The sequence below is a fragment of the Helianthus annuus genome, chromosome 5, assembly GCF_002127325.2.
Source record: "Helianthus annuus cultivar XRQ/B chromosome 5, HanXRQr2.0-SUNRISE, whole genome shotgun sequence".
NCBI classification, from domain to species: domain Eukaryota; kingdom Viridiplantae; phylum Streptophyta; class Magnoliopsida; order Asterales; family Asteraceae; genus Helianthus; species Helianthus annuus.
Window position 1 is genome coordinate 127,371,439 of NC_035437.2, and position 22,594 is coordinate 127,394,032.

General features: G+C 35.5%; 1 long non-coding RNA gene across 1 annotated transcript; it reads right to left on the bottom strand.

Annotated features, from left to right (window-relative positions):
- Positions 1–10,998: 10,998 nt before the first annotated feature.
- On the bottom strand, positions 10,999–12,458 carry LOC110939136. The gene is made up of 2 exons (XR_002592002.2): positions 11,924–12,458; positions 10,999–11,255 (listed from the first exon to the last, which is right to left on the bottom strand). It is a non-coding gene; the product is annotated as an uncharacterized LOC110939136 (long non-coding RNA).
- Positions 12,459–22,594: the final 10,136 nt, after the last annotated feature.

Here is a 22,594-nt window from a genome sequence, read left to right on the forward strand (position 1 = left end):
TGAGTCTCCGTTTGTTCTCCGGGACGAAGTCGGGCTCGCTTTGTGTCGAGCCGAATGGTTGTGAAGACTTTGCGAAACCTCCCATGTTGTGGTTCGGGTTCCAACCGTATAGGTTTGGATCCAATGAGAGGGGTTGGTTGAATAGGTTCATGAAGCCGGTTTGGTTTTAATTGTACTCGACAAACCCGGTTCCATAGGCGGTGGGTCGAGTGGGAACCAGAGCAATAGATTGGTTAGGAGCGTTCTGTTGGCTTGGGTCGCCGCTAGAACGAGGAGGAACAAAACCGCGGTTGTAGGTATACATGGTAGAGTGCGTGGTATAAAAATCTTGAGATTTTTATAAAATATAGAGTGAAAGAATGGTTGTAGAAAGTACGGTTTTTATAAAGTGTAGATCGAAATTGGGATGTATTTATATGGTTTTTTTTTTGGATTAAAAAAATAAAAAAGCTCAACAGTCAACACAACCCCAACCCATTTATTCCCGTTATAATTTTCGCGAAGCCTCACCAAAACCGTTGCATGGCGACGCCCGAGGCGGTGTTTGCCGACGCCATAAGGCGCGATGGATGGTGATGGCATTATATAACCTGCAAGTATGAAGGGTCTTATGGTGTTTTTAGTTGCTTATGGGTTAGAGGCTAGCATCACTTAATTCCGATTCTTGTTTGGTGCATACACTTGCTAGCTAACAATTAGGAGACTGTTATGAAACAGCGACCTACTAACAATGCATAGAGAAGAATGAGAGAATGGAAGATGGATTTCTTATTGATGTGTAAGTATGAAATACAAAGCCTCTATTTATAGGCTTGTACATTAACATAAGATTAAATACAAAAGAGAAGTTAAGGATGTGGAGAGTCACTCTTAATGATGTATTCATAACACTCCCCCTTGACTATCCACGTGATAAAAGAAAACAATGTATTATATGCTTGGTGGTGCTGCCTCGTTAAAAACCTTGCTAGGAAAACCCAGCGGGACAAAACCTCAGCTAAGGGAAAAAGAGTGCAGCGCGCATTTTCTCCCTCTGATACTTTTGGATCAGATATATTGCCTCATTAAAAACCTTTCTAAGAAAACTGATGTGTGCGTGGTGTAATATATTTTAGGTGTATATTTTAAGCCCTTTTACACTTTTTAGCCAAGTTTTAAATTTATAAAACACGATATTTACTAACACTAAACACACATATGGGCAAGTGCACCCATCGTGGACGTAGTATAGTGTTGGTAAGATACCGAGGTCGTCCAAGGACACAAGAGCTTTTAGTACCGGTTTATCCTCAACGTCTAATCAAATTAAAAGTTAGAAAAAGGTTTTTAAACTAGAAAAATAAATCTAACTAAAATGCTGAAAAATAAAATAAAAATAAAAACAGATAGACAAGATGACTCATTTGGATCCGACTCGTGTGTACTGTAACCTTTGATTATTTCCGCACTTTTGCAATTTTTAAGAGATTATCTTAGTTATTGTAGTAGGCCCCTCTTTTGAAGGTGACGTTACCCTCGGCTAAGTAATCTGAGTCAGTAGGGATACAGTCCTAAGTAGCCGGGTTAAATTTTTAATAGTAGTTTAACTTATGAGGGGATCAAAGAGTTTGGACCCCCGCCATCCAATACCGGTGGGTATTGAAGGAGGTCCTACTAAATTTGACCCAGGTCCTTTGCAGGATCTATACACTGAACAATGGCAAGACTCTTACCAAACCATTCCCTTAAGCCCCGACCAGGTAGCCAACATATCTCCATATAGACCGTGGAGATATGAATGGTGAAAATCTTTTATTTTATATAGACAGTAAAATAATGCCAAGACACCACAGACAAACGATAAGGAAGAATCACCTTCAACATAAGAAACTAGTTATTAAAGTCATTAATACATAACCAAATAAAAAGTGCGAAAAGATTAAAAATAAAAAGTATTACACTAAACACTTGTCTTCACCAAGTGATGTAAGAGACTTAGGCAATCATGGCCTTTGATTGTCAAGAACTCTTACGATCAATCTTGGATCCCGAGACGACTCACAAACTCTATGATGGACAATGGATGATGGTGGTGGATGATGGTGTTGTGATGGTGGTGGGTGAAGTGTGAGAGATGTGGTGTGCCAAGGGATGAGTTGCAAGTGATCCAAGCACTCCTATTTATAGGCTGAACAGAAGCTCGGGCATGGCCCCGTGTCCATTGGGCATGGCCCTGTGTCCATCCTCCTTCTCTTTCTTCATTAATTGCAGTTTGTCTGTATTAGTTGACCACGCCCCCATGTCCGCTGGGCACGACCCCGTGTGCAGAAGCGTATCTGTACTATCAAGATTTCCCTAGATCCTGCGAATCTTAGAGTTAACCACGGCCCCGTGTCCGCTGAGCACGACCCCGTGGTGGGTGATAGAAGCTTCTACAACTTTGTCTTTTCTGCTGACACTTGGGCACGCCCCCGTGCTCATTGAGCACGGGGCGTGTTCAGCCTTCTGTTTTCTTGTTTTGCTTAGGAAGATGTTGTTGGGGAGGCCGGGCATGCCACGTTTGTTCATTTTCTTGTATTTATGTTAGATTTAGCTGTCTTTTTGCTTCTTTTATTTATTTGAGCTTATTTAATCCTGAAAATACAAAAGGAAGACAAAAACACACTTTTTCCAACATTAGTACTAAAAAAGGGTTAGTTTTATGCCACAATTGATGTAATTTATATGTTGCATTTTGTGCACATCAAAAACCTAATGGGACAAAACTTAGTCAAGAGAAAAAGAGTGCAACTTTAATAAGTCTCCCTCTCATTTTAACATGTATCCTTTAAGTGTATTGTGTCCATCTTCCTTGAAAGTCGAAGAAAGCCTTTGTAGTGAATGATTTGTCGCTTGATCCCTTAATGTGCAATCCTTTATGTTGAGCAATGTTGTATAATCTTCTAACGAGACTTTAGGTGCCTCTTTCCAAAAATTATCATATGTCCACGACTGTGTTTCGTTACATTCCTGCATCTACAAGACTAACCAAACTTGTTTTGATGGGTTAGTAAAGTATAATCAAATATCGTTTATACCTGAAATGTTTCTTTGAACTCATTCCAATGTCTCTTTGTTTGACAAAGGTTATATCATGACAATAAGCTCAAGTGAAAGATAGTATAACCATACATAGCTAGCAAAACATATTAATGCACTTATGCATTTAACTATGGTACTTCTAGAATGAGACTCTCTACTTTGATAGGAGATGAGAATAGGCATTTCTTATAACAAATGACTTAACAATCTTTAACATACATTAAGGTTCAACTATGCCCATACTAAAATATACAAACATCATCTTCTAGATGTACTTGGAGGATTGGTAAAATATAATTACATATATACTCGAACTGCAGTTCGAGTAATAATTAGACCGTGACAAGGTCATTCAAAAATTCTCCCTCTAAAAGCTCGACAATTTCTATTGATGATGCCTAGACATCATCACTGTAAACTGTGATTATAGTGAACTTTTAAAAGTAGAACGTCGATAAAACATGGCTAATTTAATCAAATGTATATCCCTCTTTATGCAAATATCTCGAGTTGTATAACACTCGATCTAACTATTTTAGTCCATACATATTCTAGGAAATTGATATAGTATGTTCTTGAGGTTTTGACATCATTAATGCTTCTAGCATTATCAATCCATGAGGGAATTCTTTCCATCTTATCCAAATATTCATGTGCTTTCACTCTTTAGAAGTTTTGCTACATAAATTTGCCCATTTAACACATTGATATTATATCATATGCAAAAATGCCATTAACATTTGCTTTTATCTCGAAAAACCCATATTGTACCATGCGTGTACACTATTTATTGAGATATCACAATCATCGGGTACGAGTTTTCTATGTATATTTCTTGGTGCACAAGTATTACATCGTTAAGATGTTTCAATTAACCTTTAAAGCACTCAATTGCTTTAGAAACTCATCAGGAGTTCCAATTATATCCAACATGTAAAATAATCATAGCCTATTCAAATCCGAATATGCATAAATGATCACATTGTTCTCGAGAACTTACTTTACATGACCTACATAATTTAATCCTTCAGGACTTTCATGTAAACTTTCAGTATCACGTGATATATAACATTCATAAGACGAATATCAATTCTCTCTTTATATTACCAGACTAATAAAATATTGGAAAGTCAACGCATCCACCACCGGAGAAAACGCCTCCTCATAATCAATCATAGGTCTTTGCGAAAATTATTGTGCCACCAATTTTTTCTTATATCACTCAATTTGATTTTCACATAATTCGTATAAAAGTTCCGTTTATGTCCAACATATTTTACAACTTCAGTTGTATGTACTATTAATCTAGATACTTTCCATGTCATTAGAGAATTCAGCTTTGCCTTATTTGCGTCTTCCCAATTTGGCCAATCATTTCTTAATATTCATTCATAGGCAGATCTTAAACCTTGATCCTCATCATTTAATCATTTTAAGCACTACATTATATACAAAAATATAACGACGTCGATTTTAATTAGATTCCATACGTATCTTAGACATGATACAACTTATCGAGATCTCTTTATTTTCAGGTACTTGAGGTTCTACTTGAACCATCATGTCTTTGTCTCTTCAGGAGATCTTATTACTATAACCTCGACTTGACCATCTTAGTTACTTACTCCAAGTTGGAATTTTATTATTGGAATCAACTAGTCTGCCACGCTTTAGGCATGCAATAGACTCATTACAAAAATATGTGGTTGTCCTCTTGGGACACAAATATAACTGGAGCATAAGCAGTTGATTATGTGACTTGCTTAGTCACTCTATTTAGGTCAATGAACTTGTCTGGTAATTTGTTCTTTAATATTGGTAAATGAATTATACTTTAAACTTCTAGTTCATAGTTTATAGTCTGAGGATCAAGATGACATGATAATTCATTTCACTTTTTACTTTCCAACTGCTTGTTATCTCCCCCTAATATTGGGAACATTCATTCATTAAAGTGAAAACCAATGAGCCATAAACGAATTTCTCACTAATGGCTTTAAGTATTTAATCATAGACGATTATTTATACCCAACTATTCTCAAAATTTTTAGAAGTCCCATCTTTGTGCGGTGTGGTGGATAAGTTTCAATATATGTCGCACAACCAAAATCTTTGATGAGACATCTTTGGTTCCTGACCAAAAACCAATTATATGGGGAGAACTATCACTTATTGGCTTGATGTGAATTGATGGTACTATATATAAAATTACATGTACCTAAATGAACTTTTACTCCTCTCATGAGCATTGGCTATGTAACCAATAGTAGACGTTTAGTGATCATTTCAACAATAACACTTATTCCGATGATCGTTAATAACTTTGGAATCAAATTCACTATTATCAAATAAATATACTAATCTGGATTAATATGCTTGCTATCACATTTGCTAAGCCACAATCACACAAGCTTCAGGTTGTGGATTTGATAACCATTTAGACGATGCATCGATTTTAAAACACTAAATGGTATCATGTTTGTTGTAACACCCTTGTTATTATTTTACATTTTTCGTATAATTTAAGTCCATAATCATGTAATTACAATAAAAACACGGGTTATTAAAAACTTTTATAATTTAAAGTGATACAACATAATGTGATTTAATTCGCCGTTTTAGAATAACGACGAAACAACATTGCGGAAGCTTCGTTTAATCGTGTGTTCGGTTCTTGCTCGACACTTGGTCTTCATCCGGGACTCTCGACATTCACCTGTGATCAAAACCAACTTAAAAGTCAGTTTTGATAATTAAATAACTAGTACGACAAGGAAATTGGGTCGAATAATCAAATTAAACAAGGAAATCAGGAAATTCCAACATTGATATCTTGATCCCAGAAACAAAGACTTGAAACTGGCCTCCACCGTAACTTACGGTAGGCACCGTAAGTTACGGTGGCCCCTGTTTAAAAATACCTCCACCGTAAGGCAGGAGATAACTTTCGTAGTGATTTCACCGTAAGTTACGGTGGCCCCTGTATCAGACCCTCCCATTTTGCCGTTTTTGACACGAAAACTTTCGTATCTTTCAATCCGCTTGTCCGATTGACCTACCGTTTCTTCCTACGTGTTTGTAATTTGATTCTCCATCATATGGAGTTAAAATCCGACATCCGCCTTAATAAAAATTGAGACTTTTATGCCTTCGGCTTATTACCTTTTTACACAATTTTGACCCGTTTACGCATTTATCAAACAAACATATTTGTTTGATCATTATTTCACATGAACCACTTCAATTCAATATTTTCTACCATGTTATGTTCTAATTGCATTTTTCTTATATATTTAACCCGTTTTCGCTCGTATGCTTATTTTGACCCGTTAAGGGTATTTAAGTACATCTTTAGACTTAAATCATACTTCTATTGGGTTACATCCTACCCCATTTTTTATACGAATTCAAAGACTCAATTTAAGCAAGACGCTTATTTCGAAACAACTTTTTAAAAGTTGTTTGCCCTATTTACCCCTCAAGGGCTTTTTGGTCAATTTTAGCCCTTCATTTATGCGACGAAGGACTTCTACCATTATTTGACCAAAATGTCGCTTTTAGCTATAATTCTAAGCATGCATACCTGGCTCGGGTCATAAGATTGACCCGTTTGAATACCTTTCGCTATTAATTTCTAGTTAATAGCCATGCGAACCATGTGTTAATTCCTGTGATCACAAACTCAACAAGCGATCATCAAATATTATTGATAAATGGTGTTAACAACACCATTTGACCCATTTAGTCGAAGTGACTAGTTATAATTATGAGATGGTATCTAATTACCATTCCATCCCTTTAACCTATTCCAATTTACTCTTTGAATTCATCTTGCTTAAAAGTCGTTTCTTGCTTTGTTTGACCCATTTTGACTTATGTCAAATGATGTCCTTTCAAATCTTTTTTATTTATTCGTTAACCCATGTCCGGATTACCATTCTATCGTTTTTGCCCTTTTTACCATAACTTATGGTTTCTTGACATTCCCACTTATTCCGACGTGCATTATAAGTATTTGGTAGTAAGAATAAAAAGGCGTAAGCTTTACTTACCTCGTATCCGAGCTACGCTTTTCTTTTCCTTCTTGATTTGTTTGACCCGTTTCTTCTCAAGCCTCCACCTTACTCGTTAAGTGTCAAACTATCATCATAAAGATGGTTAATTTAGTCATTGTCAATCATAACTATTCCATCTTACGTATTTTTCTATCAAAATTATCATTCAATCTTATTAATGGTCGGTTTGACTACTAGAAGTCAAACGCCCATTAGCATATAAAATGCACATTCAAGTTCGACAACTAGTTTAAGCATTCCAATAACTACCCGGTAGGCGTTATTTTAAGCCACCGTTCTAACTAATCTTTTTACTCGAGTTCATGCTATTATGAACACTAAGTTAGCCTAGTTCTCGATTATTGAAGACACTATATTTCTTCATTTCACAAAATCTACGGGTTTTCATCTATAAGTGAACCCGTTTCGTCATGTTATTAGGCATTCTTCCAGACCTTAATCTAATCAAGTTCTACTTACAACCGAGTAGACGCGCGATTTCACTTAGGCATTTTAGCAAACACCTAACGGGCAAGATTTTTATACATCTTTTGTCTAGTTTTTGACTAACACTTTAATCAAGCTTTAACATCAAAATCAAGCTTCTATGTCTAGTATACATGAATAACATCTAGAGCCTTTATCATATTATCAAATTTCACATAGTAATCATTACTTTTCAAGTGTTAATCCTAATACCATAAAACCCACTTATCATCCACAAGGTTATTCATTGGATTTCTAGTTTATGGCATTATTTTACCAAATACACATCTAGGGTTTGTCCCTAGATTCATACACATCTCAATTTCACCATAACATTCATAATTCATACAAGAATTTCATTTATGAATGTTGATCAAAACTTCCAAGTATCACCAAATCACAAAATTCAACATACCTTGCGATGCCCATGTTAAGATGGTCACGAATTTGCGTTCATGCACTGATTCGGCTCTTGATTTGGGCTTCAATTTGATCAATTTGTTGAACTAGGGTTTAGAGCCCCTTGTTCTTGTTCCTGGGCGTACGTACGCACACACACACAAAAGTGTGTGTTGTGTTTTGATTTTTAGTTTTTATAATTCAAGTCTCCTTTTGGCAACTTAGGTCCCTCTAGTTTGGTTAGTTATTAAGTAGACCATAACCCACATATTTCTAGTAACATTCCCCTTATTAACTAGGTTAAACATTCCTGGTTAACTTAATGGGTTCGGGTAGTCATAACCCGTTTTATTTTAAGCCCCGTTAACTCGGGCCTTCTATATACTTTTGTTTTCTCAAAGTATTTATCCTCTTTTAATTAACATCAAGTTTTATTTGTTCAAATCCTAGTATTTTCCGGGTTAATTTTTTTACCACTAACGGTATTTTACCCATCGTCACTATTAACGCGGTTTGATTACCAAACCCATTTTTGGGGTGTTACATTTGTATATTTATTTCCATTATCATTTCCAGAATACTTAGGGATTCACACCCTACTTTTGTTGATCAATACTTAACTTCACTTGAGAGCAAATATGACATGTATAATTATCAAGACGAATCTTTTGTTTCTTCAATACTTTTCACATAATCATTAATGACTCGGTGTGGTCTAACCGGTCATGCCAACTAACTAAATAATTATGATCCATAAACTTTTGGATTATGATCGCATATGTATTACTTGCATGTATGTAATGCAAAATATAAGATACGAGAGAATTTATTATAACTTCAAAGTTTAAACCATCATGTTACCATGATCATGACCTTTATAACGATCATTGTATAGTCATTGCACTATTAACATGGTTGATCTTATCACATGATCATCATAACAATATCCTCAATTACCACCATCACGAACTTTACACCAATTATTATATCATCACATATTCAAGGAATAGATTATACACATAAAAAATTCATGGGGGCATCATTACAATTTTCTTAGTTATGTATATGTTCATAACTTTTGAATGTGAATATATCATCACATTCACACCAAGGAATGGATTAGAACCACATAACTTTCATGCTTGTTATTTCAAACTTTTTATATATTCTTTAACAATCTTGGTACTTCAATAGCATATTTGATATTTGACGATGGAAATTGTTTTGCTCAATGGATTATGATATATATTTTTCTCATCACATGATATAAATCGAGATGTAGTTATATAACCGAGACATTTATACTTATCGGTTTAAAATCTTACAAGCTTCGATAAACTCATAATAAGCTTTGAGAAGTTAGACACTCCAGGTGTCTTTTTATATAAACGTTGACCACAATTCAATCGTTTTTATAACTTGTCATATACCACAACCCCGGTCACTTTGATGTCCCCTTCCAAATTTATAACATATGGAACATAATATATACATTAGATTATACAATGCATGACTATATAACATGTCACCAAATAAATAGATTATGATACAACCTTATGAAATAAGATTTTTTTCATCACATGTAAGAAATATATAATCTTTTTATTTAATATATTATCTAAATAAATCAAAGCATATAAAAGACACATAAACTTGCAATAGTGATATGCCTATTATTATAGGTCATGCTCTAATTTATCGACATCGTGTGCGTTAGTTTTCAAATTAGTCGTGTTCCATAAAGGACAAAGTTGATATATGATGAAAGACACAATAAAATCATACATCTTGATTAATAGTAAGATAACATTTATAAAGAAAGATGAGTAAATCAGTATATGATTTTTTACTACTAAAATATAACTATATTTTTTCATCAACCAGAGATAGCATGTCAGGTAATGTCATATAAAGCACCAAAATTCTTATTCTTATATATCAAAAAAGAACACTATAAACATACACTTATCGTATTGTGTTTCTAGTTAAATTGTTACGAACAATCACATTAAAACTTATATGTCAAATACAAGTATTACACATCAGAAGTGAATATACATGAACATATTAAATACTAAACAGACTTTTTCATAGTATAATAATCTGTCAACTATTGTATACTACAAATTCATCTCCATCAAACGTTATTATGAAATACGATCAATGCATACATAACATATTATCTAAACAGTATAAACTATAAAGCCAATAAGTAAGAGATATAATATGTCTATAATTTCGTATTTCAATTTTAAAATCATCATCTCTTAAATTAAATTGTAAATCACCTAATTTTCTATAAAAATAGTACTAGTCTAAGTACCTGTGTAATACACGGGTGGCTTTACACCAACTAAACACATACAAATTCTAAACGTTTAATCGTTAAACTGTTATTTCGAAACCATAATATTTTAAGATTGTTGACAAAGTGCCAATACTACATCTCCCTAATGTTCGTTAGATATTAAGTTTTTCTTAACGAAATCTTCATGATGTTTTCATGCCTTTTGGCGAATAAGACTTGAACCGGTAGTGTTGACATGTAAAATTACATTAACACATGAAAGTAGAGTCATAAATAACACACGCCAATACATGTTATCTTCTTAATCTTGTAAACAAAGATATTCGAAAATTGGGAATGACTGATGTAATTAGCTATAGATTGGAGAGATGCAATGATAAATTGGAGGAAAAATATGAAAGAGGGGAATTGTAGGCACCATTTTATTTGAAAGGATTTCAAAGGAATAGATGAAAAAGGAAACGGGAACTAAGTTAGGAAAAAAAACGGTTTTATATTGGCAATAAGATGGGTAATAAAAGGACAAATGGCAAAACATGGGTTGCTAAACAAAAAACAATTTATACTTTAATGCGTAAATACTTTATTATAGGTTCGTTCGAATAGAAACATTAGCTTTAGAACCCGTGTATTACACGGGTAGTCTCAAAGTAATTATATTATTAAACAGTGTTCACATAGACTTTTAAATGAAAACAAAACCTTCCATTACTTAGGTAAATATTAATTACAATGAACTAAAAAAGGAAATACGAAAAAAAATCACAAGTCCAAGATTTTCTTTATAGGCCACGTTTGTCTTATCCATTTGTCTTGGATCTTCTTGCTCTATATCATGATTACTCGGACTCGTTTTATTTATAAGTGCATAGAGGACATTAATTGTAGTGGTCAAAATAGGACAACTCACTTCAACATGGAAATTGAATCCCACCATCTGCAAATGACTAAGAGTGCTCGTTTTTATCAACTAATGAATTTGTTGAGCAGCCAAAAAGCATAACTTTATTGCATCTTCACTCAAACCTTGAGTCTAACAACTCAAATGAACAGTTTGAACTCCAACAAAACCACTTAACACTCAGTTCCCATCACTGCATGACAAATATCACACATGTTTTGTTTTTGACTGATTGTTAGTTTGTCGAATGAATATTTGAATTATTTTTTATGAATAAATATTAGAATTATTGGTTTTTATAATTGTCAGTTTTTAAGCACATATAAAATTGTTTTTTTAAATAAATATGTAGTCAAAATCATCAAATTTGTTTACCAAAAATGATAAAAACTTGTAGTCAAAAGTCCAAAACCAAAGGAACAAAAATCGTAGCCCAAAGTTAATGAAACTATTTAGCCCAAAAAATTAATAGTCTTTGTATTGGGGAGAGAGTTCAAAACATTGCCAAGCCTTTGCGCTTCCTCTTGTGCAAGCATAATTAATTTAATAGCCTTCTTAGTGAAGCGTTCATACTGTCGTGTCTTTTTATCTTTTTTATTTCTAATTAATACATTTATAAAAGTTAACGGGTCAAAACATGCAATTTTTTTTCTTATGTAACGCATGTTTTACAGAAACAAAATTGTATATAAATAAGCTTAGAACCAAATTTACCTGGTATTTCGGAACAAAGAGGTATACACCACACTCCATGATGGAGAGTGTCTTGATCTTATGGGTAGTCCTGGCCATAAATACGTCACTTGAGACTGGATTTTAAGGGATTATTTAATAACTTTAACAATAGAGCTTATAATCTAACAATTTTCATGTGGCAAACAAAACAACACATAAATATGACAAATCATTTTTAAAAACAAAAACACTATCAAAAAACCACAATGGTCATTAGGGATGAGCATTTCCTGTACCGAATTATTTTCGGTACCTATTCGATACCCATTTTGACGTTTAGGTTCCGTACCGGTAAAATACTCAAACCGGTTACCGTACCAAACATTTTTGGTACCGTTACCCGGTTTTCCTAATTTCGGTACTGATACCATGCTCATCCCTACTCACGGTAATTGCCACTTATCTAAATCTATACTTAAGTATACTTTAATAATCTTGGGTCTACTTTAGTAAGCTTGGGTCAATTGTTTAATAACAATCAAAATGGCATGTGAGATATGTAATAAAATTTAATAGAAACCATGTTTTTGCCATTTTGACAGCTAACCAAAATATAAGCACAAAATATACAAAAAAAGATATTTAGATGCCCACTAAAGAGTTGGTGCCTGCAATTTTGAAAACAAAATAATCAACTATTGATGCATAGTAGTCTTAGATGTTATTTATATATAATAAAGATGGGAAAATGGGCAGGTTAGGCATGTTTGGTAAGGATAAGAAAGAACCACTGTCACATTAAGCTGTAACTTTTTCACACGGATCCTGTGAGTTTGACTTAAAATATCAAACATCAAGTGTTCTGTATTACCTTTTAATAGAAAATGCACAGAACCAACCACTAAAATGAACTGAATAACATCATAAACGCATTCATATTGTAAACATCAAGTGTTATATCCTATCTTTTGTAACCATATTCACTTAGTATCTCAAAAAATCCTTCAATTAAGTGTATTAAAAGGTCAACCCGCCAACCCTTTTAACTCATTAATAACCCGCCAACCCTTTTAACTCATTAATAAACCGCCAACCCATTTACACCCTTTTAAGTCATTTTCAAAAACGGATTACATGATTTTAGTTTTGTTCCGGTTAAGATTGACGTTTTTGACACTAATAAGAAAATGAGTCGTGCTCAGGCTCATCAATTCAACAGAGCATGGCTTCTGCTCGTACGTGTGTTCTGCTTGATCCAGCCCGCTAAATGGCTAAATAAGTATGAAAGTCATGCTTAACAACTCATTTAATCTATGTTCAATGACTTAAATAATGTATACCGATAGACTGGACCACCAAATACTAAGAGATGAAAAGGAAACACTCACGATTATCAATTACATCAACTGTACCTGTCCTTTAAATCTTCTCTAGCAAATAATCGAACAAAACACCATCATGGAACAAAACAGGAGTTGAGCCACGTAGTCCAAATAACCTCTTACATCTTCTCCCTGTCACCGTCAACCCTAACAACACTATCAAAGAACAAAACAACTTCAAATCAAAATCTGATAAAAAAACAATAACATCTGACAACAATATATCAAATGCATATATTAATAAGAACCTGACATAAAAGGAGTGTTATGATGTTAAAGGAGTTGAATGCGAAGAAAACGCAGACGAAGGAGATGACGCTTCGACCAATTAACCGCCATGGATCCTTGTGCTTTCTCTGAAGACCCGAATCTTCCACTTATAATGTACTCTCTAATGTGTTGTCAAAAGCACTCACTGGACATAAGCATCTTGCTGACTTGCTCGAATTTAAATTCGCATATTTTTAAGACATTAGCCAAGCAAGTTAGCCTACACAATGTTCATACATAACTGAACCGGACCGGACCTGGAATCACCGGATCCGGTTCCACCTATACCCGGTCAAAACTGGACCCGAACTGGCAAAACCCGAAAAAATCACAAATAGACTTCATTTTCTAAGCAAGTTAGCCTACACAATGTTCATACATAACCGAACCAGACCTGACCTAGAATCACCGGATCCGGTTCCACCTATACCCGATCAAAACTGGACCCGACCAAACCAGCATGAATATATCAATGTCAAACCTTGTGAGATTAACAAAAATCATCAACAAATTTTAATATTAGGCCAACAAAGTACACTTCATAACTAAAAGATGCGGATACACTATAAAGTGATTTGACTTTAGGGTTCCAAAAGGAAAACTGCAGAAACTCGTAAAATTTCATAATCAATCAGCTTCAAAGCAAAAACCAACAATAAAACATCACTAACTACATTAATTTTACAGTCCAATTTGTTTATTTAGTGGGTGTTTGGGATTCCTTATTTTCATCAACTTATAACCTATTAACTTTTTGAAAAGTTAAAAAGGACTTCTAACTTGTTCGGGATTGCATGTGATGTGAGTGAAGAAGTTAATAAGTCACAATTTTTTACTTATTAACTTTTCATAGAAGTCAAAAAGGACTTTTGAGAAGGAATTCCAAACATTTAGTATAAGATCAACCAACCCAAGAATAGAAGAATCATACTCTAAAAGGGATCTAAAAACATATGAACTACCTTCCTCAAAACTAAAAAATATCCATCTTTCACGAGTATCTTGGAAAAAGGTTAAATTCCTTTAGTCATACTCTTTAATACCAAACCATCCCCGGATACTAAATTACAAACAACAACAAAATACCAGGTTCTTATTTTTTAAACATATCAAGAATCCTCAAAACCCAAAACAATTTCTTTAAACAACATTTTCATTCATCAATTGTATTCAAGATTTCAAGTAATCAAACAAATGTAGCCCACATCTCAAATCAAATCACCAAAACGAATGAAGAAACGACGCCTACACATAACACACATGATGAAAATCTCGAAGCAAAAGCATCAAATTACACATGCAGGTTAGTTCGCTTAAGTTTTAGTATATAAACACTACTAATTCATTTTATTAAAAAAACATATTATTATCAATTCATATAATAAGAATTGACCCACTGGTAAGTAAATGGGGTGTTTAGATATGTGTACTTAAATAGACTAACGCAACCTAAAATAACAGAATCACCTATTTGCCCAAATCTCATCCTTATTATCGATAAAAGTGAAACTATTAACAATTTATGCCAAACACCCCTAAATCAAATTACAACACCCATTTTGTCACCTACTGTGTTATATCGTCTTGTTTAAGTTGTAATGAACTACAGAGCAAAACTTGAAAATATGCATGTAAATAAACACCCAAAGAATATACATGCCATATAGTCAAAGTGCAAAAAACTAAGCTAGACAGCAAAACCTGAGACAAAAATGCTTCAAGTTTCCCACTATTCATCAAAGATGGGAAAAAGTCACCATGTCCTGGTGGGTTCCTTTAAATCAAACAGATCCACATATTAATATTTGAACAACTAACTCATACAAAATGTTGTCCATTCAAATCATGTGCCAAATGGAGGCTTCATGAACACAACCATAGAGACAAACAGTTATTGCATTGAAGTAACAAAAAGAAAAATATTGGATTTTGAATTACCATCCATCCTTGCCAGTTTTCCCTTTATATGTAAATAGCAAATGTCTGTAATAGTCACCTTTTATGTATCTACATGTGTGTCGAATGAGTTCATTCATTACATGTCTTTGGGTTCAATCAGTCTGCATGAACAACCAAACCAAGAATTATTCTCTTTTTCTAAATTTAACGCTCGTGGGCTGTTCAGAATTTAGTTCTCGAACATCCCTTGTCCAGTTTCTTTGTTTTTTGACATCTGGCTATCCATATGTTTGACAACTGAATATGCAAAGTAGCACAAAGATTGATTATTGACCGGTTCCAATTAGAATAAAATAAACATAAATTTGTCATACTCGACATTACAGGAATGTGATAATACCCCAAAACCAATCATAAATCTGATCACCTTTTTGGGATTGTTTCAATGAAAAACTTATTCGCATCACCAAGTACCTTCAATCACATCTGAAATATACACAATTTCATATGAATCATCATAACAGCTTCATAAACATATAAACATTAATCATATAAATGCAAAATATAATAAGAAAAACGGAGTAAAAAATCGAGTAAAATAAGTAAATACCCATGAGCATGAGCTGCTCTAATGGCTTAATTGACTTGGTGATTCAGTGGAACACTATTCAAAAAAATTGTGATGTCTCTGAATTCAAAGTCGAGCTACGTACATACAAAGTTAAACAAAAAATCAGTCGATTTAAAAACAAAAACCATTATGTGAAGCATACATGATTTTGAGCAAAAAATATCAAAAACTATTGAAGCTAAACATAAGTGAACATCATTCGGCTAACGGATCTTACACGACATGAGATGTGACAAATAATAAATCTTTTGCCAATCTAACCAAATGTTCCAACCCAATATTTTCAATCTAGAATAAGCATCAATTAATAAAAAGTTAGTCAAGGAAACTAATTTGCTATGCATACATGTTGTCACCAACTAATTACCTCAGCGTAAACGGCAACAGGAGAAAAGATAATGTCAGGGCCATATTCATAATGTCATGAGCAATATGAAATTACGACTTCAACAAACTATGCAATAGAGACTCTAATATTTATACATTTATAAACACTAAAGTAGAAAAATTAACATCAATTTTAAATAATATTCAGTAGCGTAGATTTCATAATCATATATAACACATCAGTTATTTATAAAACACAAAAGAAATGGATAAAAGATAAATAAGCATTTTGCCTCATAACCCATTTTGACCCGTTACAAAACCCATCCAACACACTTAGTTTGCCACGTCTAACGGTTGCTTAAACTATTATATGTATTTGACACTATTAAATGCAAAGAATATTTTGTTAAACAATTAAATGTATTTGACATTAACAATCCATTTAAATCAATGTATCTGTTTTAGTTTCATAATTCATCTAACACACGTCCACTCAAAAGAAAACAATATAAAGCATATAACTAACTAATACCTTTAATAACCTCTCTCGGTTTCTTAAATCTGAGATCAATAGTTTTTCAGAATTTGTTTCGACCTCCCCCCCCCCCTCTTTTTCTCGCTTCTCTTCAAGCGGATACAAAAAAATATCCAGAGCATTTTCTTCAGAGATCCGACTTGAAAAATTAAAAATGTTTTTTTTTTTTTTGCATTGAATGAAGGCTGGATTAATACCTGGATCAATATCATAACCATGTCAAATTTTGAAACTAAATTCTATAAACATGAACTTAATTTCAAAAATTATGTCAAGAAATTCACAGAACCATGTCAATATTGAAACTAAATTTGCAACCCTTTTGACATCCAAAATCAAAATTTACCCACTATCCTAAATCGAAAATACTAATCACTTTTACAGAAAAAAAAATGTAGAATCGGAAATGATATTCGCTAATTTACACATATTTTAGTCCCCCATTTTATCCCCATTTTATACGTTTTCGGCCGTAAAACCGTCATGCGGATACTTAATCATGTATACTTTTGTTTACAGGCCTAAAACAACATACCAGACAAGATGACAGTGAAAACGAGGATTTTCCGGGCGAAACGAATGAACTGCGAATATTCTGTGGAAAATTCTGACCTGGGCAAGTTGCACCCCCGTGCGACTGGTGGCACCCCCGTGCGGATGCGACAATAAGGCTCAGCTCGGCGTTGCACACCCAGTGCAACTGGTGGCACCCCCGTGCGGATGCGACAACAAGGCTCAGCTCGGCGTTGCACACCCAGTGCGATCAGGAGTGCAACGAAATCCCGGCAACGCACCCCCGTGCGACTGGTTGCACCCCCGTGCGACTGGTTGCACCCCCATGCGGATTCGATGACCAGCCCCGATCCCGGATATGCACGCCCGTGCACCCCATGGCACGCCCGTGCGAGACCGAAGACCAGTCAAATCTGCTGATGTCACGCAGTATGGTGGACCACCACCAATAATTGCTTAAAGTGCACGGTCGTGCGATCGAAGAACGACCGTGCAACATCGAAAAAGCATAAAAACAGAACAGAACCATTCTATTAGTAACTCTGGACATTTTGGGAGCTCTGCAGGCGATTTTGAGGCTCCGAAGGCTGCTGCTTTCACTCGGATTCAAGCCACATTGCCCGGTTTTGCTCGTTTACTATCCAGATTCTCATTCTTATGCTTGTTTATGGTCTGGTTTCTCAAATCTTTCCATGATTTTGTTATGTTTCAAGCATTTAGACTGATTATTATGTATTAATGTAAGCCTTTGGGCAAAAACACAACAATCCCTTCCTTGATTATAACCATTGGTATGTTAATCTATGTTTGTAATGACATTTTGAAGTGTTTTCTATGATTATCTTTGATGATTAGTTTGCAACCTTGTTATTGATATTGATTTCTTGATTATAAGTAATTGTGTTGGATGATTGGTGCTTGGTTAGGTAGGATAGTTGCAAAATGAAGCTTATTTAATCATGTATTAGTAAACTTTTAATTTGGTTAACTAGTTTAACTTGGTTAAAATGTAGGCACCATGATACTCTAACGGGTTAGTGGTTTAATAAAATGCAATTATTATTAATCAAGAGAGCTTGCCCTCACGGAAGGACTCTAACGGGTTAGATGGTGTTGTTACGAATTCTTGCCATGATTTGTTAGCTTAGTTAGTAGTTTCGGCCAAAATTGCTATCTTGGTGAATTTATGTGTAAGATTTTTAAAATGAACTCGGTTGTGATTTAATCTAGTTTATGCTTGTCTCGGTGGTTGCATTGTGTTTATCGGTGTTGCTTTCCTTGATTAAGTGAGGTTAGAAAACTCCTAACGGATGACTAACTTATTTTTAGGAGATCTTCATAGACATTTATCAATTGCACGTTAAAGAACAATTTTAGGTGGTTAAAGTGTGTTTATCGTTTTAACTTTCCGAATGATTGTCATGTTAGGATTCCCGAAAGGGATACTAATTGTCTCGAAATGGAAAATTGACCGAATGTTTCTAAATGCCAAAACTGACTTAGTTGACATGCTGCGGTTATGTATTAAGCAAGGCTATTTATATATAATCTACTATGTTTGATAAATATTTATTTATGCTTACTTTAGATTAATTAAAACCAAAACAAATTATGTTTTTACCGGTAATTTAGTGGCAAAGGTCTAGTATTATTTCTCCGCCCATTTCCGTGGATCGATACTTGGTTCTTACCGATACTTTACTACATATATGACGGGGTACACTTGCCCTTTCGTGTGTGTTTTGATGTAAAAGTAATAATCACTTTTATAAATTTAAAACCAATTCGTGTGTAATTTCATTGTAAAAATATGTATAGTCGCGCACGTACCAAGTTTTTGGCGCCGCTGCCGGGGAGTGGCGAGTTTTAGGAACGACCCGAGTCATTGTGTTATCGGTGTATATACATGTTAATATTTGTGTATATTTTCGTGATTATTTATTTGTTGATTTATTTGTTAATATTTCTTGCTTTTTAATTCAATTTATTCATTATCGTGATTCTTTTGTACACTTGTAAATTTTTATTCTATTTATTTGTTCTAATCCGGATTTATTTATTCATTTATTCGTTGAATTTTCGGCTCTTAAAAATCGTTTTTGCACTAGCCGATTCGATTATTTTCATTGCATTAATTTTTATAAAAATTTCGGCCCATTTTCGGATTTTTATAAATTTTTCAGCCCATTTAAAATAATATTCTGTTTCTTTTCAGCAAAAAAAAAACAGCCTTATTATAATAATATAATATTCTTGTCGAGCAATTTTTCGTGTCCTCAACCCCTGCTCCCGACGCTGCTGTGCCTTCAGACGAACTCGAGCGTGATCTGAGGAGACGTCTTCATTAGAGATCCCGTGCGGTTGCGCTGCAACTCGCAGCAGCTGTGGACGAGCAGGTGGTATCCGCTGAGACAGAGGGCCCAGCCGACGAAGGACACATCATCATGGCTAACGACAAGAAGCGTGTTTACGAAAAAGCTTCATTCACGTTGGACAGGACCATACACAGTAAATGAGGTATTTCCTTATGGGACTGTTGCAATAGAGAACGCGGACGGCGTTATTTTCAAGGTAAATGAGCATCGGTTGAAGGTTTACGTTGGAGGGCCGATCGAGTTAGCGGTGGAGGTTATCAAGCTCCACACCCCGCATACAACTTAAGTGTGGGGACATGAGTCTTGCTATCGACTCGCCAACAAAAATTTAGCATGAGTCTTGCTATCGACTCGCCAACAAAAATTTAGCATGAGTCTTGCTATCGACTCGCCGACAAAAATTTAGCATGAGTCTTGCTATCGACTCGCCGACAAAAATTTAGCATGAGTCTTGCTATCGACTCGCCGACAAAAATTTAGCATGAGTCTTGCTATCGACTCGCCGACAAAAATTTAGCATGAGTCTTGCTATCGACTCGCCGACAAAAATTTAGCATGAGTCCTGCTATCGACTCGCCAACAAAAATTTAGCATGAGTCTACGCTACTGACTCGCGGATTAAAAATGTAGCAAGAGCGTCAAAAGCGCTTTAGGGGTAGTATCGTCTTTTTATGTGTTTTTCTAGTTTTAGCGTAATTTAGGAGTGTTTGGTAGTTTCCGTTTGTTTGTACAGTTTTTATACGTGCCGAGTGAAGGGTCTACGTGGGAATATTGTTAAAACATGTTGCGGATGGAAAAAATGGCGAAAAATGGCCAAAAAGAGTGCTGAAACTGGTTTCTGCAGCAAACAGACACATCTGCAGATTTGGCATGACCGTGCCATGGGTCGCACGCCCATGCGATTTCGGGCTGGCCTGCACCTCGAGTCGCACCCCCGTGCATTACCGAGGTCAACGTGCAAGAATGGGTCAACATCGGATCCGCACCCCCGTGCGAAAATCCGCACCCCCGTGCGAAAATCCGCACGACCATGCGCATGGTCAGGGGCATTTTGTCATTGTTCCAAATAAAATCTCTCATCTGCATCCACTTCTCACATTCACAAACCCTACTGCACTCTCGTTCCTGGTCGATTTTTCCCCAAAATCGCACCATTTTTCGCACGGTTTCTCAGATCTTCTCGCACGGTTTGTGTTTTTTTTTCTTCTTGTCGATTTCCTGTTTTTATCGCTTTTTAGGGTTAGATTCTCCGATTTCTTCAAGGCTTTTTAGGGTTCCCTTCATAAACAAATCGAAACCCTAGCCCTTGCAAGAACTTCACAAATCATGAACACCCGGCTGATTTCCTAAACCCCTGTCACTAGAAACTTGAAAAATTTCGAAAAGATTTGACTGTTCTGATTCGGGGTTAAGAATCTGCAGAAAACGGGATCACACAGTCGTTCTGTACATGGAACGGTCGTGCGTATGCGGGTCGTTCATGATTTTTAACTGTGGTGCCGGATATGCACGGTGATGCGACCAGTCGCACGTCTGTGCAATCCCGTCATGTTCCGATAATCAAGACCGCACCACCACTGATCTCGGTGACGCATTACCATGCGTCCATTCGCACGCCCGCGCGAAACACCCAGATCAGTTTGACAGAATCTTCATAACTGTGTGTTCGGCTGAGCATGAAGCACGAGCAGCACCAACCACACACACCACCACATTCACCACAGCACCATGATTACCACCAGCATCAGGAGTGGCCAGAGTTTTACCAGCAGTTCCAACAGATGCGAGTTACGCAGGAGCAGCATGGGACTTATATCGACCAGATTAGGACTAGTCAGGACTAGATCAGGGCTAGTCAGGATCAGCTCAGGGCCACTCAGGATCAGCTTAGGCATAACCAGGAGAGTTTGTACCAGGGAGTGAGTGCTGGATTTTCATACTTATTCGGGGAGATGCATCATGCATATCCCGACTACTTTCGGCACCCCCCACAGTTCCCACCGTGGAACCCACCTGGTTAAGGTGATGCGGGCCCGTCCTTCACAAGAGATGATGATGGTGATGACGAGTAGGAGATGGTGGTGTTGTTCGTTGATGGTTTTTATTATTTCAGTACTTTATATTTCGGGTGTTCATTTTGCGTAGTATTTCAAACACCCCCGGATTGTATTTTATTTTCAAACACTTTACTTTATGTCTTGTCTTTGTTGGGATTTCTAGTATTTCTATTTATGTACATTATGGTTTTTATGTTTATTCTGTTACTGCTCTGTTTTGGTGTACATGTGACATACTTGCAGATCCGACATATCTTGGACCGGAGCATATGACAGACACAGCTTTGGAAGTCTCGTTCATCAGATATCATTTTGAGGGGAGTACTATTATCCTTTTTCTCTATATTTCGGTTTCGCATTGGGGACAATGCGAAGTTCAAGTGTGGGGAGGGGGTTAACTTTGTTAACGTTGTTTGTCCTTAGTTTCTATAAAAAAAAAAAAAAAAAAAAACACTGAAAAATCATCCAAAAATATCCGTGTTCTGTATATATTTTAGTAAATAAACCGGTTGGTTGTGTTTTAGAAAGCTTCGGACTTGATAAAAACCCGACAAGCAAAATAAATTTTGAAAAAGAAAACCGGAAAGCGTGACAAACAAAGAAAGACTTACATGATAGTTTTCACACTTTTACCCATTCCATCCGTTACGTGAGCATATTTGAGCCTATTGTTATATATTTGTTCATTTCGGATATAGGAGTGAGCCGGATGTTATGT